The 23,031-nt window shown below is 35.8% G+C and overlaps 1 long non-coding RNA gene across 1 annotated transcript; it reads left to right on the top strand.

Moving 5' to 3' along the window:
* Positions 1 to 18,881: 18,881 nt before the first annotated feature.
* Positions 18,882 to 22,171, top strand: LOC129926591 (uncharacterized). The gene is made up of 4 exons (XR_008778290.1): positions 18,882 to 19,300; positions 20,504 to 20,610; positions 20,965 to 21,033; positions 21,397 to 22,171. It is a non-coding gene; the product is annotated as an uncharacterized LOC129926591 (long non-coding RNA).
* Positions 22,172 to 23,031: the final 860 nt, after the last annotated feature.

Genomic DNA, 23,031 nt, shown 5'->3' with positions numbered 1-23,031 from the left:
AATTACACACTCAAAATTCTATGAGCGTAGCCAAAGTGGTTTTGAGTTAACCCCCAACCCCTCTTCAGTAGGGTTTGAAGCTAAAAATACCTCTTCAATACCTGGTATAAAAAAACGCAAATTACGCACTCAAAATGTTATGAGCGTAGCTAAATGGGTTTTGACTCAGTTTTAAATTTAAACCCCTCTTCAGTAGGGTTTGAAGCTAAAAATACCTCTTCAATTTAAAAAAAAACAAATTATGCACTCAAAATGTTATGAGCGTAGCTAAATGGGTTTTGACTCAGTTTTGAGTTTAAACCCCCCTTCAGTGGGGTTTGAAGGTAAAAAAATACCTCTTAAAATTCCCCTACAGAGCGTTTTGAGGTGGAAAACCTCTATCTTCAATATTATTCTAAAGCAAACTACTGTTACTAAATTCTATGACCGTAGCTAAATGGGGTTTTGAATTTAAAAAAAACAACATAAAAAACTTCACTTTTCGATACAAAATCTAAAGCAAACTACAGTCACTTAATTCCAAGAGGGTATTCACAAGAGGTTACACATTTCCACCAGTGGTGGGACTCAATTAATAAAATGCCGAAATTGAAAAAGACTAAATGTGGCTCAACAAAGATGGCTAAGACAGATTTTTGGAGTCAGTTATAGAGATCGGCTGTAAATCAAGGAAATCCTATGCCGAACTGGGAGTCGACCTCTTAGTAAGATTGTGACAGAGCGTCGCATGAGGTTTGAAGGACATGTTCTCCGACAAAATGAATTAGGCATAAGAAGAGTTGCGATGACATCCTAGTACAACTTCGCGTCACACATTCATGGAGGTCCTCAGAGCAGGTGAGAAGAGGCTTCAGACATTACCAGTGACAGATTTTTGTGGAAACAGCTTGACGACAAATGCGCCGAACGGAGCGGGAGGGTCTAAGTCAGTAAGAATAGCACATTAGGTTTTTGAAATAAAACTTTTTAATAGTAGGAAAATGCACTGTAGATACCTCAGAATATGCATTTTGTTGGCTTTCAATATCAGAAATAGTGCTTGGCGGCGGGGCTCCGCCCCGCGCTGGGGGATCTCCTAGCGCTCCCCGAGACCCCTTTGCTAGCACTGGCGGGGAGTCTACAATTTTTCCACTGACTCCAGGAAGAACTTATTCTAGGGCACAATAAACGTCTTCCGAAAGAATGATGGGTCAGAATGTAAAAAAGATTTTAAACACACACACACACATACATATATATTTTTTTTCGCGGGGGGGGGGGAGGCGTGGGGTGAGAAAAAAATCCCCCCCAAACTGCCCCCTTCCCCGAAAAAAAATCCTGGCTACGCCCATGTGATTATCTATAGACTGTTAGGATATTTGTAAAGAGAACTATTTTGAGTTATTCTTAGTTTAAAGAATTAAATTTTTCTCAATTATATTTAGTTAATTTTAATTCTAACTATGACTTATTCTTATGTTTAGTTTGGGGCTACATAAATAAGCCCATGCGTTTTCTAAGCAATAAATTTTAATATGAAAGTTATCTCACTATCGATTATCCTACTATACCCTTGGATTCAAGCCCAACCCTTTGACTTTCAATCGTGCAGTGCTTAGTTCTAATTCATTGCTAGCAAGCCGTCCTGTATCACGGGGGCACTCCAGGGGATTTGGACAATAAAAAACTCTGACCTGCTTCATCACTTCCCAAATCTGTGGGACAAAAGATATTCCTCTTGCAGCTCGATCCCTCAAAGATTGATCAGATATTTCTACATTAACTAAACCCTCTCCGTTCCATCAAAAATATGTGTGTATAAGTGAGGAGAAGGTTGGCTGGGAAACTCAAGAAATATGAGACTTGGAGCTAAACCAAGTTGAATTGTTTCCTGCTGAGATCTCCCTGCAGACACTCCGAGCTCTCTGATCCTGATGAAATCCCTCAATTGTTGTTTTTTTGGTCATTGTTCATTTTATGTTCACTTCTATACGTGATGAACTTTTCCATTCAGTTTCTTGCAGGGACACAAGATTCAGTTGAAATGCTTCAATGCTTTACGCATACAAAGTTTGAGATTCTTAGTAACATTTTAAAATCTTGACTCGAACACAATATCAAAGGTACCTTCATTAAAGTCACACTAAAAAGTCCCTGGCTATATTACCTTCATTAAAGTCACACTAAAAAGTCCCTGGCTATATTACCTTCATTAAAGTCACACTAAAAAGTCCCTAGCTATATTACCTTCATTAAAGTCACACTAAAAAGTCCCTGGCTATATTACCTTCATTAAAGTCACACTAAAAAGTCCCTGGCTATATTACCTTCATTAAAGTCACACTAAAAAGTCCCTAGCTATATTACCTTCATTAAAGTCACACTAAAAAGTCCCTAGCTATATTACCTTCATTAAAGTCACACTAAAAAGTCCCTAGCTATATTACCTTCATTAAAGTCACACTAAAGAGTCCCTAGCTATATTACCTTCATTAAAGTCACACTAAAGAGTCCCTAGCTATATTACCTTCATTAAAGTCACACTAAAGAGTCCCTAGCTATATTACCTTCATTAAAGTCACACTAAAGAGTCCCTAGCTATATTATCTTCAGACTCCAATCGATATTACAATTATGCTTTTAAAATATAATAATGAAAATGATTCAGTCAATCAGTAAAGTTGATCACTGCAATCCTTGAACTGTGCAGGTGTCAACAACTAGGCAAAGCTTAATGTAAACCTATGGGAAGATTGTAGACATACTGGCACTCAGGCCAATGTGTGAAAACGTCCATTGGGAGAGCATTCAATCCCAACCATGACAAATACTGTGTTCCTTCAGAGTTGCTTCTTCATATTCTCTGAAGTCAAATGAGACCGGAAGTTATGTAGTACTACTACCACGTGAGACCATCAATGAAAAGACTAAAACTTGTAAAGTGTCCCATTTTTTTCCTGGACCTAATCGTCTTTTTATATCTTTGTGGACCAAGATGCTGAGCTAAAGCCGGTAAATTTGACTTTCGAATAGAATCGTAGACAACATGAACACAAGTATCACAAGGCAGGCCAACTTTTTGTTTACAATGTGGCCCATAGCCTTTTACACCCCTTGTGTCCTCGTTGGTCAGTTATACGTACCCCGTGTAATGATTTTTAATGAACACCAAGCTAAAGGTTAGGTGTGTGCAAATTTATAGGAAGGGATTTTACAAATGTAAGATTAGCTTTAGTTATTTCATTGACATTTCTGAATTTATATTCATAAATTGAAGTGAGTATTTCTAAACCTACTACTTATATATAAAAAAAAAAAAAGGTTACAAAGAGAGTTTGTGTGGAAACACAAACTTAAAATCGACCCCCTAAGTGGTCCACCCAGGCAGGTAAAAATGCATGTTTCGATATTTTCAGAAAGAATATAATAATGAAGTTCTATCAAAGGCTAAAGACAGAGAAGAATGGAGAAAGAAGGTTGACAGATCCTGTGTGGTGCCCCAACGGTCCAGCAGACCAAGGAACCTGGCCTAACTGATTTCAAATGATTATCTAATTGTTTTGTAAAGGGTCAATCTTATTCAAGGTCTCAAGTAAAAAACATTTCCTTATAAATTCTCCTGTGTTGTATCTCTTGGTGGGATGTTTTCACGTAAAAGAATACTTACTATTTGTTGTTTTAAATTATATTCCACTTGTATGCATAGCAAATAGATTTTTTTAATTAAAAAAAAAAGTAAATTGTTGTTTTTTTTTGTAAAAATAAATAAATAATAGGATGGAACGTACTTAACTTAACACATTTTGTAAAAAAAAAAAATTTTTTTGACAAAAAATATAACTGTTACGTGCGCATCTTAGTGTGAATGTGAAATGGTGCGATTGCGTGTTAAAAGGAAGGAAGAATCAAAATGGAGGAATATGAACAAGAAAGTGTTTTCAGTATTAATAAAGATTAAAGTATTTATAAAACTGTGATTTGTCGTTTTCATGTCTAAAGAGTCTCATCCAATATGAAGACGTAACAAGTGGCGCCCAACGCAAAGGTAACCCACGTATCCCTCTATTCACAGGGGATCTCCTGTCAGCAGACAGTAGAGATAGTATAGTCTAGATCTAGAGACAGGAGAACATTCGATTCGATATTATTAGTAATCAACTATGGCGGACAAGGCTGAGGTAGCAGCGTTGAAGGAAGAGGGAAGGTTGTTGGAGCTTGAAGGGGTAGAACTAAGAAAATACGTACAAGAAAGGTTAATGGAGAGGGAGAGATTAGCGATGGAAAGAGACAAAGAAAAGGAGAGATTAGCGATGGAAAGAGAAAAAGAAAAGGAGAGATTAGCGATGGAAAGAGAAAAAGAAAAGGAGAGATTAGCGATGGAATGAGAAAAAGAAAAGGAGAGATTAGCGATGGAAAGGGACAAAGAAAAGGAGAGATTAGCGATGGAAAGAGAAAAAGAAAAGGAGAGATTAGCGATGGAAAGAGACAAAGAAAAGGAGAGATTAGCGATGGAAAGAGAAAAAGAAAAGGAGAGATTAGCGATGGAAAGAGAAAAAGAAAAGGAGAGATTAGCGATGGAAAGGGACAAAGAAAAGGAGAGATTAGATAAGGAGGACAAAAGAGAAAGGGAAAAAGAAAAGGAGAGATTAGCGATGGAAAGAGACAAAGAAAAGGAGAGATTAGCGATGGAAAGAGACAAAGAAAAGGAGAGATTAGATAAGGAGGACAAAAGAGAAAGGGAAAAAGAAAAGGAGAGATTAGATAAGGAAGACAAAAGAGAAAGAGAAAAGGATAAGGAGATAGTAGCAATTGAAAGGGAAAAGAAAAATGAATTGGTCGCCATTGAAAGAGAAAGATTAGCATTTGAAAAAGAGACAGCAGAGAAAAAGTTAAAAACAGACCAAGGAAAAGAGAATGATAAAAGAAAGAGTGACTCTACAGGGAATAAACTGGCTAAATATAAAGGTTTGATATTCAACGAAGACAAAATGGACATAGACATTTTTTTGAAGAAGTTCGAGATAGAAATGAGAGAACTGGAGTACCCTGAAGACAAATGGACATTCTTATTGTCGAGATCATTGACAGCGGAGGTGCCTTCAAAAATATGTATGAACCAGGGTAACTGCAGCATTGTGAAAGAACAACTACTTAGAACTTTCGGGAAAACAGAAGCTTTCTATCGCCAACAGTTTGTTAATTGTGAGATAGAACCAGAGGATGACCCGCAGACCTTCTTGGACAAAATGAGCAGCCATTTCGATAACTGGATAGAAACCGCTGAGGTAGAAAAAACCTTTGACAGTCTTAAGACATTTCTCATGCTGGACAAAGTGATGTACGAGTGTCAGGAGGAATTAAAAATATTTCTGTTGGAGAGGAAACCGAAATCCATAGAAGACATAGTAAGACTGATAAGGGCTTATAAAGTGGCACATCCCGAGAAGAAATTATCTAGAGGCAGTGATATAGAAGAAATAGTTGCCTTTAACAGAACATGTGAGACACAGAATAACTCTCACAGAACAAGGGAGACACAGGATAGACAGTATAGAAGTGGTACATATGAAAGACAAAATGATAGCCGCAACGGAAGATATCAAGGAAACAGACAGGAAAGAAAGGACTGGGAGAAAGGTAGAATAGAGCAAGGCTTATCATTGTCATCTGATACTGGAACATTGGAGATTTTTCAGACATTCGTAGGGAACAAGGCAGCCAAGACCATCTGGGATACTGGGAGCACTATTATTGGAGTGAATAAGAATTTAGTGGAAGACTATGAATATACAGGCGAATCTAGGAAGTGTGTTATGTTTAATGGGAATATTGTACAATTACCGATTGCTAAAGTTAGTATAGACACACCGTATGTTAAGGGGACAGTGGAAGCTTGTGTTGTAGATCAGGGTGAGATAGATTTAATTATTGGGAATATCCATGGGGTGAAAATATGTTCAGTAAGGGAGATTGAGAATTGGAAGAAATATTATGGGATAAAGTCTACGCGAGGTAGAAATGGGGATGTGGAAGAAGACATAAGATCTCATACATCAGATGACATGGGTAGCAGAGAGCACGAGAAGAAAGAATTAACAGATAAGGTAGAAAGCAATGCAATAGGAATGGGTCCAAATCAAAGTAAAGTAAGGCAATCAGTGGTACAGGGAAAGCGATATAAGCCCACATACAGACGTACAAATCCATACATCTTATGCTTTAATTGTGGGAGAAGGGGGCATATTAGAAGACAGTGTCAACAGTTAATTAGAATTAAGGATTCAAGGTACAATAGTGAAGAGGCGTATACGAGAAAAGAGAGGGATATTAGCAGCCTAGAAAACAGTACAGCTAGATCATTAGGTAGTAGAATCACAATGGGACATCATTGCAAAGGAGGGAAGCGGAAAGGATGGCATGTCAATAATGTTAGAATTATATAGATATGATTAGAAAAGGTAGGAATGATGGACATTATTTATTGTTCTATTCTACAATGAATAAATATATGTGTAATGAATTGAATATTGTTGTTACAATATGCATGGAGCAAGATAGACTTTGTTTGTTAACTATTTGATTACGACTGGAATGATGGTGTTTTGTACAGGCATACAATTATGAGTGGGGAGTTGTATTGATAGAAATATGATTACTTATAGATAAATGTTAACAGAAGTGGTTTCAATTGCTCATAATAACAGTTATTATTGTGATGAATATAATTGTTATTTCATGTTGGGATTGTATTGGTATTAACATGACATTGTGTTTGATTTTGTTTAGTTATTACATTATGGTTTTATATGTTACCGATTTTTTTAACTTGGAATAGTCTGATAATATATTCAGTGATTTGTATTTTGGACGTTCGATGTGCATCGAACTTGTTAAACAGGGGGGGTGTTACGTGCGCATCTTAGTGTGAATGTGAAATGGTGCGATTGCGTGTTAAAAGGAAGGAAGAATCAAAATGGAGGAATATGAACAAGAAAGTGTTTTCAGTATTAATAAAGATTAAAGTATTTATAAACTGTGATTTGTCGTTTTCATGTCTAAAGAGTCTCATCCAATATGAAGACGTAACAATAACGTTTGCATAAATATGTTAAAAATATGGTTAAATGTCATCTCCCTTACTAAACTGCCTCTTGTGTTTGTTACTATTAATAGTGAATAGTTGTAAAAGTGGTGTATTTTTATGAAAAAACTGCTTTCGTAGTTGATTTTAAAAATTAAATTTTTCGCCTTCAGAAAAGAAAAAGTAGCCGTTGCATCAGAACTTTGAATGGTCTAAATTCTCTAAAATATCATGATGTCGGATTTTTAATACCTTTTCTAGTTTACGAGATCTAAACGGGACGGACGAACGGACGGACGGACGAAAAGACAAATCACAAAAACCTAATTGCGTCTTTTCCCCTTTCGGGGGAAGCTAAAAAAAAAAAAAAAAGAAATGCAATAAAACATGCAAGCAAAACAATTGCAAGAAAAACGTGTAGAAATAACAACGTAGGAGAATTATATTTATCTTTCGTGAAACTTTTGTTGTCGCTTTTCCGTTCATAAAGTCTGTAAATATTCGAAGGTACATTTGTTGTAAAATGTTTGTTTTACATATTTCGGATGTTCCTTCAGAGTTGAAGATAGTTTACTTCCGCAGGACGACGGGGGGTGGCAGCGGGCAGGGCTTGAACCCGGGACCATCGATAAATCCAAACGACAGTCCAGCGCGCAAACCACACGACCAGGCAACAGACATTTCTGAACACTTTTATTAGACAGATGCGAATTCAGTTTGTTCTTGATCATGGGTACAAATTACTGGACGCATGTCTTGAAGTGACAGATTGAACTATCTCTTTATAAACACTTGAAATGTTCATTAGACAGTTTTTAAATTACATTTTAATTGCCCTTCCCCACCCCCCTAAAAATGCAAGCAAAGCTTCTTGACAGAAGGATTGACTGAAGATTGACAGGATTGACTGAAGATTGACTAAAGAATTGACTGAAGGATTGACTGAAGATTGACTGATTATTGACTGAAGGATTGACTGAAAGATTGACTGAAGATTGACTGAAGGATTGACTGAAGATTGACTGAAGGATTGACTGAAGATTGACTGAAAGATTGACTGAAGATTGACTGAAGGATTGACTGAAGATTGACTGAAGATTGACTGAAAGATTGACTGAAAGATTGACTGAAGATTGACTGAAGATTGACTGAAGATAGAGACTGAAGATTGACTGAAAGATTGACTGAAGATTGACTGAAAGATTGACTGAAGATTGACTGAAGATTGACTGAAGGATTGACTGAAGATTGACTGAAGGATTGACTGAAGATTGACTGAAGGATTGACTGAAGATTGACTGAAGGATTGACTGAAGATTGACGGAAGGATTGTATTCACCTTCAAAATCTGAGAGACAGCTTCCGGTTTCCTTGTTTATTCTTCACTTGTAGTTAAAATATCAAGTTCACTTCTTTTTGTTTCAAAAGAACCCAACCTAAAAAATAGCTGATTCGAATATATATGTAAGCAAGTACGACGTCATACAACAATATTTGAACATTGTTAAAATGGTTGATGTAAAGTCTTTCTAGAATAGTTTTAAAAAAATGTTTTTAGGGTTTTTCACGGATATCTTTCTTGAATTGGAAATAGGGTAACATCAGGAATGCTCTTAAAGGTTTTACACTTGGTTAATATCTGTAGTAGCTTAGACTTGAATCCAGCTCTCAACGTTCAATTCAGAAGATTGTCTACGATCATTACATTCAAACTATATTTGGTTTGTTCTACAGGAACAAGGAGAAGTTCCGGACGTTCCTGCCTACTGTACACATTCTCTTTCTCATTGTTCTGTTCCATCATTTCCTGTTCATTTTCAAGTCCTTCAAATCACGGCACATCTATCTCAGCCTGTGGCTTCATCGTTCACCGAAGTACATTACCCATCATAGTACCACCCCACCGACACATTAGTATAGTTACTCTCGTCTGGTAATTACATAGTTTTTGGTCTATTGATGTGTGTTAATAAATTACAGAGAGTCTAGGAGAGAACAATTCATTACTCCAGAGAAACACTCAGCCACCAGTGCAGAAGAGAAAAACTTATAAAGTGAGAGTGTTAGGAGCTGAGTGTGTGTGTGTGGGAACAGCAGAACAAACGAAAGTATGACGAGGGATGGCAAGAGGGGGAGGGTGGGGAGCATTTTTCTCATTTCCTTTTTCTATCGCCGCCAAGATAGGCTTTAAATGATTCTAGTCAGGTGATGCAGGAAACATTGGACGCAAGCGATGCTGGGAAACATTGGACGCAAGCGATGCTGGGAAGGGGTGAGCCAAAAAAGATTGATCATGTAATAATCCCTCCGTTTCTCCCCTTCCCACCTCTTTCTCTTATCTTTATATCTCTATAATAATCTAATTTATATTATCATTCCAGCGCTTTCTTATGGTAAAATAGATTTCCATGTGAGAAATAAGTAGGCCAAGGTAAAGATTACAGGGGTTTCAGTGAGAGCTGGCTCTGTCTTGTTATCCTTCAACTTCATTACAGGAGCCAACTCTAACGTAATTACCAGGAGCCAACTCTAACGTAATTATCAGGAGCCAACTCTAACGTAATTACCAGGAGCCAACTCTAACGTAATTATCAGGAGCTAACTCTAACGTAGTTACCCGGAGTTAACTCTAACGTAATCAGCAGGAGCAAACCCTAACGTAATCACTAGGAGCCAACTCTAAGGTAATTACCAGGAGCCAACTTTAACGTAATCACTAGGAGCCAACTCTAACGTAATCAGCAGGAGCCAACTCTAACCTAGTCACCAGGAGTCAACTCTAAAGTAATCACCAGGAGCCAACTCTAACGTAGTCACCAGGAGTCAACTCTAAAGTAATCACCAAGAGCCAACTCTAACGTAATCACTAGGAGCCAACTCTAAGGTAACCTCTAGGAGCCAACTCTAAGATAACCTCTAGGAGTCAACTCTAAGGTAATCACTAGGAGCCAACTCTAACGAAATCACCAGGAGCCAACTTAATCCTAGTCACCAGGAGCCAACTCTAAGGTAATCACCAGGAGCCAACTTTAACGTAATCACTAGGAGCCAACTCTCACGTAATCACCAAGAGCCAACTCTAACGTAGTCACCAGGAGCCAACTCAAAACTAATCACTAGGAGCCAACTCTAAGGTAATCACCAGGAGCCAACTCTAACGTAGTCACCAGGCGCCAACTCTAACGTAGTCACCAGGAGCCAACTCAAAACTAATCACTAGAAGCCAACTCTAAGGTAATCACCAGGAGCCAACTCAAAAATAATCACTAGGAGCCAACTCTAAGGTAATCACCAGGAGCCAACTTTAACGTAATCACTAGGAGCCAACTCTAAGGTAATCACCAGGAGCCAACTTTAACGTAATCACCAGGAGCCAACTCTAACGTAGTCACCAGGAGCAAACTCTAACGTAATCACCAGAAGCCAACTCTAACGTACTCACTAGGAGCCAACTTTAAGGTAATCACCAAGAGCCAACTTTAACGTAATCACCAGGAGCCAACTCTAACGTAGTCACCAGGAGCCAACTATAACGTAATCAATAGGAGCCAACTCTAACGTAGTCACCAGGAGCCAACTCTAACGTAGTCACCAGGAGCCAACTCTAACGTAGTCACCAGGGGCCAACTATAACGTAATCAATAGGAGCCAACTCTAACGTAGTCACCAGGAGCCAACTCTAACGTAGTCACCAGGAGCCAACTCTAACGTAGTCACCAAGAGCCAACTATAACGTAATCACTAGGGGCCAACTCTAACGTAGTCACCAGGGGCCAACTCTAAGGTAATCACCAGCAGCCAACTCTAACGTAGTCACCAGGAGCCAACTATAACGTAATCACTAGGAGCCAACTCTAAGGTAACCACTAGGAGCCAACTCTAAGGTAACCACTAGGAGCCAAGTCTAAGGTAATCAGACAGAAAACTAATTCATATTTTTGAACGTTTCCTTTGAAATAAATAATGAAACAGGGATTAGAATGCTGAAGAATGAAAGAGGGATTAGAATGCTGAAGAATGAAATAGGGATTAGAATGCTGAATAATGAAAGAGGGATTAGAATGCTGAATAATGAAAGAGGGATAAGAATGCTGAAGAATGAAAGAGGGATTAGAATGCTGAATAATGAAAGAGGGATAAGAATGCTGAAGAATGAAAGAGGGATTAGAATGCTGAATAATGAAAGAGGGATAAGAATGCTGAAGAATGAAAGAGGGATTAGAATGCTGAAGAATGAAAGAGGGATTAGAATGCTGAATAAAGATAGAGGGACTAGATTGCTAAAGAATGAAAGAGGGATTAGAATGCTGAATAATGAAAGAGGGATTAGAATGCTGAATAATGAAAGAGGGATAAGAATGCTGAATAATGAAAGAGGGATAAGAATGCTGAATAATGAAAGGGAAATTAGAATGCTGAATAATGAAAGGGAAATTAGAATGCTGAATAATGAAAGGGAAATTAGAATGCTGAATAATGAAAGGGAAATTAGAATGCTGAATAATGAAAGAGGGATAAGAATGCTACCCAAAGGTCACAACTGACAATATAAACGTCATGACATTTTCAGTTATGGACATTGGCTGAGTACATCTTGTGTCTCTTTTGTAAGTCTTGTGTTTATTTTTTTTTCGCGTGTGTTGCCTTTGGCTGAAATTGTGTTTAAATGAATTAACCCTTAAAGTGCTGAGCTCTTTTACAATGAAGTGCATACAAAACGGAATTACTATTCTGATGTTTAGAGGCTTAACTACCACGCCCGATTTAAGGGTTAAGTAGGCCCTATATAAAATAGGATATAGAACAGATGTAAAACAGATTTGTTTCCACAGATTTGTTTCTCTATAAAAAGAATCCAATGCATGCATGCTATTTTAAGAACAAGTCTACTTTACTTTTTGTTTTCTTCTAATCACCACTACAACTACAATGTATTATCTTCACTTTCTTTATGGAATCAAAAAATTGGGCAAAAGTTGAAACGAACAGACGTCAGAGGAGAGATATCCAGTAAATTGTGTTGACTCGAAAAAAAAATATTGACTGTTTTATGGAAATACTTCTAAAGTAGTTAACAGATAAGCCAGAAATTGGGGAATAAAATATTTCAATAGATTTAAATAAAAAAAAATATAATACAATTTCTGCATGATATATTAACATTAATATGAGAATAAAATAGGGAGGCTCTAGCCAGCAGTGTCTAGATAAATGCGAATAATTTATTTCATGATAAAATTGCGCGCATATTTGTATAGCTGGTTAGAGAAGTTAATTAATAGAGAATCGCTACCACTAATTCAAATGTTGTGGTTTTCATCCCTATACTTGGGTTCATGGTCAACTTTAAACTAGGAATGTTTAGTTGACTAGAATATTTACAGATCAATTAGGAAGGGATTAAGTATCTGTATTATTGTATTACTTCCTGTTCGTCTTAAATAGAGAGACTACATTCACTCAGTGCTGTACAAAAAGTGTAAAATGTTTCTGTCACTATAGCAGTGGAGATTTCCATTAATGGCGAGATAACTCTAAATAGCAAGTTGTTTGGGGTACCCGGTGTACACAATCAAGATTTGTGTGTGTGTAAACGTACGTCACCATTTTGTGTGCACTAAACGTACGTCACCATTTTGTGTACACTAATTGACAGGGCTGAATCCATTGTTTTTAAGCTCCGACTTGTGTTGCACAAAATACTTTCAATCGAGCGGAGGTATTTGACTTTCACTCTAGGACTTACAAAAAAACTTTTTCAAACACAAGTGGGCAACGACATCGTAGTCATAGAGGAGAAGTGATACGAAGAGAAACTGCTACGCTCTAGCGGATCCAGAACTTTTTTTTTTCAAACCCTAACTTTTACTCTAAGTTATAATAGCAAAATATAAATTAATTTCTTTTATACTTTGAAAAATGATAACAGTCAAACTAGAGTTTTCCCCGTCAGGCCCGCGAGCTAGTAATTCTTTTCACAGAGATATACATCAACTGGTAAATTTCAAGGAAAATCGTCTGAGCCGTTTTCGAGATCAGATGTCCACCCACCCACACTGGTTTCATGAAGGAGTGGCTTGAAAAAACAACAAAAGATTTCACTAGAGAACACAAAGACTGACACACGTACTTTAGCCGAGAGACAAACTGGAATGAAATCTGATGTCATTGTTTGTTTTGTTTTTGAGATTGGAATGGGACAGAATACACAAATATAACATTTTTATGGTTGAAAAAGGTGGGGTGGGGGGCGGGAAACCGCTAAAATAAAAAAGGTAATAAAACAGTTGTTTTTTGTTGTTGTTTTTTTTTTGTCATAAATATGAGATTATAAAAAAATATTTAAAATTTGTTCCATAATCTAGTCAAATCTTAAACCAACTGAAATGGTTTGAAAAAAACAACCTGGTTAATATCGCAGACTAATCAGAACTTTAGCGGACCTAGATCTCTCCCTAACAAATAAACACACACATACACACACTCACATACACACATACACACAAATACACGTACACACACATATGCACATGGAATAACCTGCCCAGTGTACTGTAGAACATTTCAGGTTCCATGACAAGGCACAAAACTCCAGGGCATAGCCCTCAGGCTGGATGGCGAAAGTGGTCATCGTTGAACCAAGATGGACGAACTATATACATAAGTAAAGAAACGGTACTCTTTTCAGACCTTGCGATATGTCGGGTGACAGATAAAGTAAAGCTCATTGGTTTCTATGGCCGACGTTAACGTGGGCATCATATGGCCAGCACAACGACCAACCGCGTTTGCTTCCCTAATGTATGCCAGGTCTCCATATTTAGGAGTGCAACTAAATGTCTGCGATTTGGAAAGTCTACTTCTCACTAGTCAATGTAAGACCTTCAGATATTGATTCTATTTGAGATCTATGCAAGTGCAGGGTGAGGCGAGGAGGTTCTCTTTGAGCACAAATATGTTTTAAGTCTTGGAAAGCGACTACTTGCAAACACGGAGGGCTGCAGCCACATATTATTAGCAGCAGGCAAAATTTGGCTCAGTGACGTCAAACGTTTAATGTCATTTCAAATCTGAATACCAGGTGAGTGACGTGACGTTTGTTAATAGTGAGCTAGTCGTATGTATTGTAATGTTTAAATCTTTTTTTTTTCTTTGATCTCAGTCAACATTTAGTTTATTTAGTTCATTTAATCCAATTAGTTCATTTAGTTTATTTATTTCAATTAGTTCATTTAGTCCATGTAGTCCTTCTGGTCATACTTCTAGATGTTCTTGTGGTAATACGCCATGTTTAAGTAACTAGGTGACATGTGTTGGTGAAAATAAAGACGCTTGGTTGTGTTTGGTAACTTAATATTCTTCTTATTGCTAGAGTGAGATGTGGATGTGGATGAGTGGATGTTTCATTAGCTGAAACATAGACATACATACAGCATAGACATCACCTACAATAAAGACATAACTTACAACCCAGATACCGTCTACAACATAGACATAATGTATACAAATAGACATGATCTAAAACAAATACATTCTCTATAACAACATAGACATCGTTGAAAACTTTGACATCATATACAGCAGAGATATTTGAGCTGTAAGAAATTCCAAATATGCAAGAACTACCCAGTGGCGTAGCTATGGTGGGGTGGGGGGGAATCCAAATTTGAAAGTCCCCACATTCCCTTTCTTGAGGGGAGGGGGCAAATGAGTGTCCTAAATTAGTTTTGACATGAAATATTACGCCATTGTGGAATGTCAAAATGCAGGGGCTTCTAAAGAGGACAAGCTCCCCCCCCCCCGGCCCCCAAATCCCTAGCTACGTCACTGGAGCTACCTCGATGTTGAATAGCAAGCCCCCCCCCATGAAAATATTTCTTTGCTTATGAGTGCCAATACTTTTGAAGGCTTTACTTTCATAACCTTTAGCACTCACCAATCACAAGTCAAGTGTAATTCTTTGTTTTAAAGTTATTATTATACAATGCTGGGAAAACAATTTTTATGGAAGATGTTCATATTGTCGTAAATATGTCTCTTTTGTTGATCACCATCAGGAAGTCAAGTTCATTTTGCGACCTAGACTTTTATTACCTCTCCCCCCAGATGCTTAACGAAATAAATTGACAGGTCCCGTCTAGACCTTCTGGAGGACCAGTGTCTCGAACGTTAGCCACGTGATCAGTTGGACAAGAAATGTGACAATGATCACGCTAGGAACAAATAGACAGCTACAAGAAATGACACAAACTAGCCTGGTCTACAATGCTTGTCAAAGACGATTTGGTTTGGTGGATTTGACGTTAGTTGTTTTGAGCACATTTGGAAGGACAACAATAGAACAATACAATTGGAGATACAGTTTGTCTAGACTACTGTCTTGACTGAGAAAAAAAAAAAAGACTACTTATATACTTTGTGAGTTCGTAGAGTCTTTGTTATCGACCCCCCCTCCTTTTTTTTCCAAAAACAAACAAACAACGACATACTGGTTAAAAAAAAATCTTTGTACATTCTTAGATACTTCGTAAAAACAAATAATCATACATAGGAGAATAACGTCGCTCTCTTATTGTGACACTTGTCTAAAGAGATTTATTGCTTATATTGACATTATAGTGACCTAAACCCTTATATCTAGTGACCTAAACCCTTATATCTAGTGACCTAAACCCTTATATCTAGTGACCTAAACCCTTATATCTAGTGACCTAAACCCTTATATCTAGTGACCTAAACCCTTATATCTAGTGACCTAAACCCTTATATCTAGTGACCTAAACCCTTATATCTAGTGACCTAAACCCTTATATCTAGTGACCTAAACCCTTATATCTAGTGACCTAAACCCTTATATCTAGTGACCTAAACCCTTATATCTAGTGACCTAAACCCTTATATCTAGTTCTATTTTATAAGTAAAGTAAAGAGTAAAGTTCTCCTTTCAAGGACCTTGTGGTCTACAGGGCAGATGATGTAAAGGTCATCTGTTTCTTTGGCCCACGGTTAACAAGGGTGTCATGTGGCCAGCACAACCACTTTTATTTTTCCCCAACTAATGTCAGGTACCCATCAGAGGCACTAAAAGATCCCGAAATGAAAAATCCCAGTCTTCACCTGGATTAGAACCCGGGCCCCACGGTTTGGAAGCCAAACGCTGTACCGCTCAGCCACCGCGCATCCGTTCTATAAATAATGCCAATGTAATCTAGGCACCTCTACTAGTGTAGTCCTGACGAATAATACGGAATGTCTTCAAATCACTTTAAAATTAAAACCTAGGGCTAGTGGCAGAGGCGTAGTAAGGGAAGGGGCAAAGGGGTCACGATGCCCCTGGCGTCTCCCTCAGGGGGATAACACACGCTGAGAGGCGCCAAAAAAAATATTGTAGATATTGTAGTTAAGTAACATATTTCTAAGGTTATTTGTATTACATTAGTATGAAATACTTTTTATTTCAAAGCAAATACTTCTATGTGATCTTCATGGGAAATGGGAAAAGTTTCTTGCCCCTGTCGCACGTTTTGCTCTCTACGCCTCTGCCTAGTGGTCAAAGCAACCAACCCAACAGTGGCAGTACTGACACATCAATGTGTATGTCATTGTCACGAGACAAATTCGGCAAGCCTGACCTTGAACTTTGTTTACACTGAAAATGTGAAGTAGCATGACGTCATTTGTTTGTGTTTAGTCTTGAGTAAGCTAAAAAAAACTACATGACAATTAGACACGAGAAAATAAAATACTTTCCTGGGTATAGGTTCATTCGTTCGTTTAAGTCTTTAATTTGCTCTAGGAACTACTCAGTAGACCAGACGAAGTGTCTCGAGAGAAAAGACAAAACCAAGTGTTATTTTCTTGTGACCTTACAGTACAAAGTTTTGATGCATTAAACATTTCATAGAGTTGTTCTATTCGCTACATGTTCAATAAACAAATACTTCCATTCATGAATATATTATTAACGTATTGGTCTCTTGAGCTTCTATTTATATACAACATACCAAGCAAACATCAAGTGTGAATGCTACTATACACAAAATGTAACTTATAAGTTACAATAGAGCTTTGAAAAAATGAACACAAATAAACCATCTCTGTTATTGTATACTATGTCTCTGAGAGAAAGACGAGATAGGATCCTAGTCGAAGTATTTCTGTAAGATGTTTATAACTCTGTAGACAGCTGACTTCTTTCTGTATCTCTAAGAGACTTCAATGGCTTTCTACTCTCAATGATTCAGGCGGTCCACAGTCACTCTTTGCTCCTGTTTATTGTCACAGACTGGTCTTGGACTCTAACGTAAACACTTCCGCTTTCATCTCTCCCCTCTCCCGCTACAGCAGTGGTTCTCCACTTTTTGCGTCCTGAGTCTCCGCTGCAGCTAGTGTCGAATTAAAAACTAAACGTATAGGAAATGGTCTAACAACAACAATTATAAAACCAAGTGATACAAAGAACTATTCACACGTTAATCACATAGATCTATTTGTCACATCACGAGAAAGCAAGTGGCACCAGGACCTTCAAGCGGAAACAATTCTTATTTCGTGACATCTTTCATTAGTATTAAAATTACAGATATAACACAACCTTATAACACAACCTTATAACACAACCTTATAACACAACCTTATAACACAACCTTATAAAACAACTTTAATGGCTCGGAGCAAAACCTTTTTCTTGCTCACAATGTTTTCTCTACCTTGGTTGTACATAACATCCACGTATTAAAAGTAGTGATCAAACCATGGAACTATACTAATGGAACACCAGCTTCGAGATTTTATGATCAGAGTGCCGTCGCGCATCTTTTTTCGCGCACCATACCAATTTGAAAAGTCGATGAGGATGCCAAAGAAGAAATTTACTCCGAGAGCCACTTGGATTGACCTTCATTGAGAGTAAAACTTCCCCACACTATATTTTATTAGATCTGTAAAAACTTAATCCATTTTCTGACTATCTGATAAAATAGATACAATTTCCCTGAATAAAGGATCGTCACAAAAGATTTTTTTTAAAGGCCACTTCGTTAAAATAGGTGTTTCCAGTACTTCCTCATTTGGGTATTTTACACAAAATCTGGAATTTTTTTTTATGTACATTTCATTTTTATCATCTGTCCCGCGCAACCAAACCATCCACTTTTCCCGGTCACCAATGTTCTTAACAAGATATCAAGAGAGAGAGGCTGGTCCATTATTTGCGTAGTCCAGCCAGCTTTTTTTTTTTTTTTTCGACAACCTTTTTTCGTTCTCTCTCATGAAGGATATGTTTTGAAAATTAGTCTTACAAAATACAATTCCAAACCAACTCATGCAGTTATCGTCTTTTCACAGTATTGAGCAGTCATCCTTTTTGCTAGCCAGAGTGTTAATTGGCAAAAGTGAAAAATTCATTTGTTTATTTTTTTAAAGTAAATATTCTTAACTATATCTTTTATATAATAATATATTTTTAAAATAATAATCTTTTATATAGACATGCTTTAATAGATCTAATAAATGATTAACTCGGACCTACCAATATGGGTATATAAATACTTAAATCTGGGTATTTAAAATTTCGAATGCGATTTTTTTAAAAACCGAACTTATAAATAGATCTAGATCTCTTGTATAATATCTAGAATATTATAGATCTACAACACCTAGACTAAAGTTAAAGACTAAGTTCTAGATTTATTTAACGTTTTAAAAAAAATCAATAGATCTAATATAGACAGTCATGAGATCCACTCTATTTTATCTAGATCTAGACCATACATGAGATCAATAATTCAAATAATTGTCAATATGAATATTTTAATTATTTATAGATCTAGTCTAGAGTCTAGATCTATCGATCATCTAGTCTGTCTAGTATAGCTATACTTATACACTTTTACAGTTTATGAGTATACTCATACGAGTCATACTGGCTATACTATAGTATAGACACTATAGTTAGTATAGTTAATACTTTTTAATAGTAGATCTATCAATTCTATCTAAATCTAGACTTCACTTTCACATCACATTCACACGATTATTGATACAGACAGTGAATGAAACGAATGCAGTGGTTATACTGATTATACTTAAAGTGGCGATACTACTTATAGATCTACCAGTTGATAAACATCATCATCATAGATAATAATCTACATCTATAATCATAGTACCCTTTATTTAGTCAATATAGTCAAGTCAAGATAGTGGAACGTAAACTCGAAGGTTTAATACAATAATATGGTATGAGTCTATGAGTTAGTATAAGATCTAATTATTTTGTTACTTTGTATGTGACAGTATGTCAATGTCTCAATTAAAATAATTAATATCATCAGCCATATCATTTTAAATATTTAAAAAGTAGACATAGATTTTTATTATATTATAAATAGATAGATCTAGATCTACATATAATTTTACAAACTTTAGAAATGATTGATTTTATTTTTAATTGATAAGCCTTCTAGACTAGATCTAGCATCTCTAGCTAGACTCTAACATGTAGATTGTAGATCTTTGAATTGGATCGATATTCACCTTCCTAAATTGTCTCTCAAGTCTGTAGCTGATTTGAGAGGCCCAACGAGGCAAGACGAGTCTATTAGTACTCTGTCACTTGATCTATCTAGTAGGCCTACTAAGCTAGTGCATTAGCCATAGTGTAGTCAAATCTTGACAACTAGTCTTCTAGATCTAAGCTTCTAGAATAATTAGATCTAGATTTAGAATATAAAAGTTTTTACTACCTAAAATGCTAAATCTACTGATCTAAATTCTAGATATATAGATCCAGTTCAGATTAGGAATATAAAAATATTCCACTAGCTAAAATTCTAAATCTACTGATCTATACTTAATATGTTGATCTAAATTATATGACATCTACAAAAATTATTATTAAGATATAATTATAGATTCTAGACTAGTTATATATGTACATAAAATATATAAATAAAAGATAAAATTTATGCAGGCCTAGGTCCCATAAATTTATAATTGATCCAGATCTATCAGTAAAAGTTACCTTCGATTGGCAGTTTTACCCAATCTAATCTATACAAGACAATTTATAATCCATGCCTTGCCTACACCCCATATATATTAAATAATAGTTTCCATTCCATGCCATACCCAGACCCATGAGTTCATGAAATAATAAATGATGTGGTGTCAAGTTGGATCTATTCCCTGAAATTCAGCACTTTAATATAAAACTCACATATCTAGTTAATTATTTGCTATGACACTGATAAACTTGGACTTGTGTGATACATATATGTTTCTTATCAGATTTAATTAAGGAAGTTTTGGTGCATTTTAACCAGTAATAAGGCTACAAAAGTAGCATCAGGTGTATTCTAACCATTGGTATTTTTCCTGTCAACATTTCTATTCTAGTCTGTGATAAATTATAAATAAAAAAAAATGTTTGTAATGTTTCAGTTATTAACAAGTAGAACCATGGCAACCAGTTCTGATGATGTACCAGAATGGCTCAAGGATCATACTTATACTATTTCTACTCTCTGGGCATCCATTCAATATTTAATGTAAGTACTACTATACAATTTTTATTTTAGTTATCTAATAGATATTTTATGAATTGTGTGATTTTCATGGTCAAGCAACATCCAAATATCTGGGATGGAATTTAACATTTTTCTCTAAGTTTTTTATTTTTTTATTTATAACACTCTTAAGCACATTCATCTTTCATGAATGCCTAATATACCTTGGCTGTTGTGCAGGCCATTCCTTTACAATAAACTGTTAGATGAAATTAGGAAAAATTGTCTGATAATTTGTATGTTTGATACAACAACGTTTTCAATTTAATAATATTATTTTTTAATTTTAATGTTTTCAAAAGAAATTAACCAATATGCCTAATTGTATAATTACAGTTATGTTTGGAAATGCAAGAAAAAGGCATGCATTCCTGAAAAGTCAATGATTGGTTGCACCTCTTAAAGGTAAGGTACTGCAATTTTTCCCTATGTACTTTTCTCATAAGCTGAAGTACTTGTATTTTTGAAAAACTAGTTTTCCATGAAAATGTAAATCATAATATATGTTATAGTTGCTTTTAGATTAGTTCAATGTGCATCAAATTAACTGAACATCTGCCTTCACCTATAGTAATAATTAATAACTATTAAGGTCAGGGCCATGTCTACACATTAACGCAGTAGCTCTTTTTAGGTACAGACTATTTTTAGAATGGCAAAATTATATAACTATACTTAATAACATATATACGTTTAGCATGGTCAACACATATGTCACACATATTTTTTATTTTTTTTTTAAATCCTTTTATTTATTTTTATAACTAGATAACTTCCTGTTATGAGAAAAGATGAGATTCTTGGACTCTTGCATAGCACCACCAGAAAGGAAAATCCCATCATGTTGCAAAATAAAAGTCTTGGACCAATTTTAATTTAAGATATATATATTATACTGTAAGCTGTATACATATTTATGTATATCCTGTCATTCAGCCAACAAGTTTGGATTTAGTATTTCCTTAAATCTGTTTGATATTGTACTTGAAAACTATTAATCTGAACCCCATTAAAACAAGAGGGAGCGCAGTGGATGAGTGGTAAGGGAAATTTTACTTTTTTAAAATTAAAATAAGAATCTAACAAAAGTAAACATATAAAATATGGTGCATTCTCCTTAAAACTAAAACCTGGTGCAAAGGTTTAAAATGTTGGCAAAAAAAAGCAACATCAATTAAATATTCTTAATTCCCTTTGCAAAACCTACTGAGAAGAACATGCATGTTGTTCCCTCATAAGTTTCTTGACAGAGGAAATCTTGTTTATATTAGATTTGAATTAAGCAAATTAAGAAGAAAATTATAATCATTTCAAATGGTTTTATCTAAACCTTATGAATTATTTTTCAGTTATAAGTATATTGAAATGAATGGATAATCATGAAATCGTTAAATAATTGCTGCTATCATTCCATTGACTAAAGAACCATAATTTTTTTTTAAAATTAATTTCAAAATGATTTTTTTCAAGCAGAGTTCACATAGATCTTGAGTGAAATTTTTCTTTTTTTGACTAATGCTTCAATTTTATTGTATCATTAGTTTTTTATTTTTATTACCCAGAATATTTTAAAAATGAGTACACTATTTTCATGCAATAATGTAACTTGGTATTCACACATCAAAATACGCTATAATCTTTAGGCCATATAGATTTGTATAAATATAAATTAACTTGCTTTAATGCATTGTGAATGTATATTGTTTGGATAAGAATAAAGTTTTTCTGTAGACAATTATTGTTCAAGATTTGTTGATGCTCCTGCTTAATAAATTATATATACAGGTCATTAGTTTAATCACACTACTGACACAAGAAAAACTGGTCGCCCCCACTTCCATTACATACATGTAATAAAACGTGACCTCAAATCAGTGAACATCAATACTGACAATTGGGAAGACATAGCTTTAGACCGCAACAGATGGAGAGACAGTGACCAAGAAAGCTATGAACAGTGAAAGTACATAGGTCTCAGCTCAGGAAGAAAAACGTACAGTCCGAAAAACGGCCAGCTCCTCTACCACCGAAGCAAAAGCCTGTGCTATCTGTGGACAGGAGTGTCTCCAAAATAGGGCTCCACAGCCACATGAGGAAGTGTGCTCTGAGATGAAACCTTAGTCTTTCTACGACTGAAGGAGGCCAATGATGACGATACAGGTCATTAGTTTTAACACGTCTGATAATAAATGACAGTACAGGTTATTGAATGAAAATTTGTCATTATTTCAGGTGCTTTAGGCCTACATCAATGTGAGGTACCAGTACTTTGATTGTGTCATATAACAATTTAAAGCAACATTTTGAAATGAATAGTGTGTAGAATTGACAGTAAATACATTTAAGTGATGGGCTGTGATCTGCATGAATTGAGAGCTGATCATGTATTGAATTTGTGTTTTT

The sequence above is a fragment of the Biomphalaria glabrata genome, chromosome 6 (genome assembly GCF_947242115.1).
Source record: "Biomphalaria glabrata chromosome 6, xgBioGlab47.1, whole genome shotgun sequence".
Classification (NCBI taxonomy): domain Eukaryota; kingdom Metazoa; phylum Mollusca; class Gastropoda; family Planorbidae; genus Biomphalaria; species Biomphalaria glabrata.
This window is presented reverse-complemented; position numbering and strand designations above follow the sequence as displayed.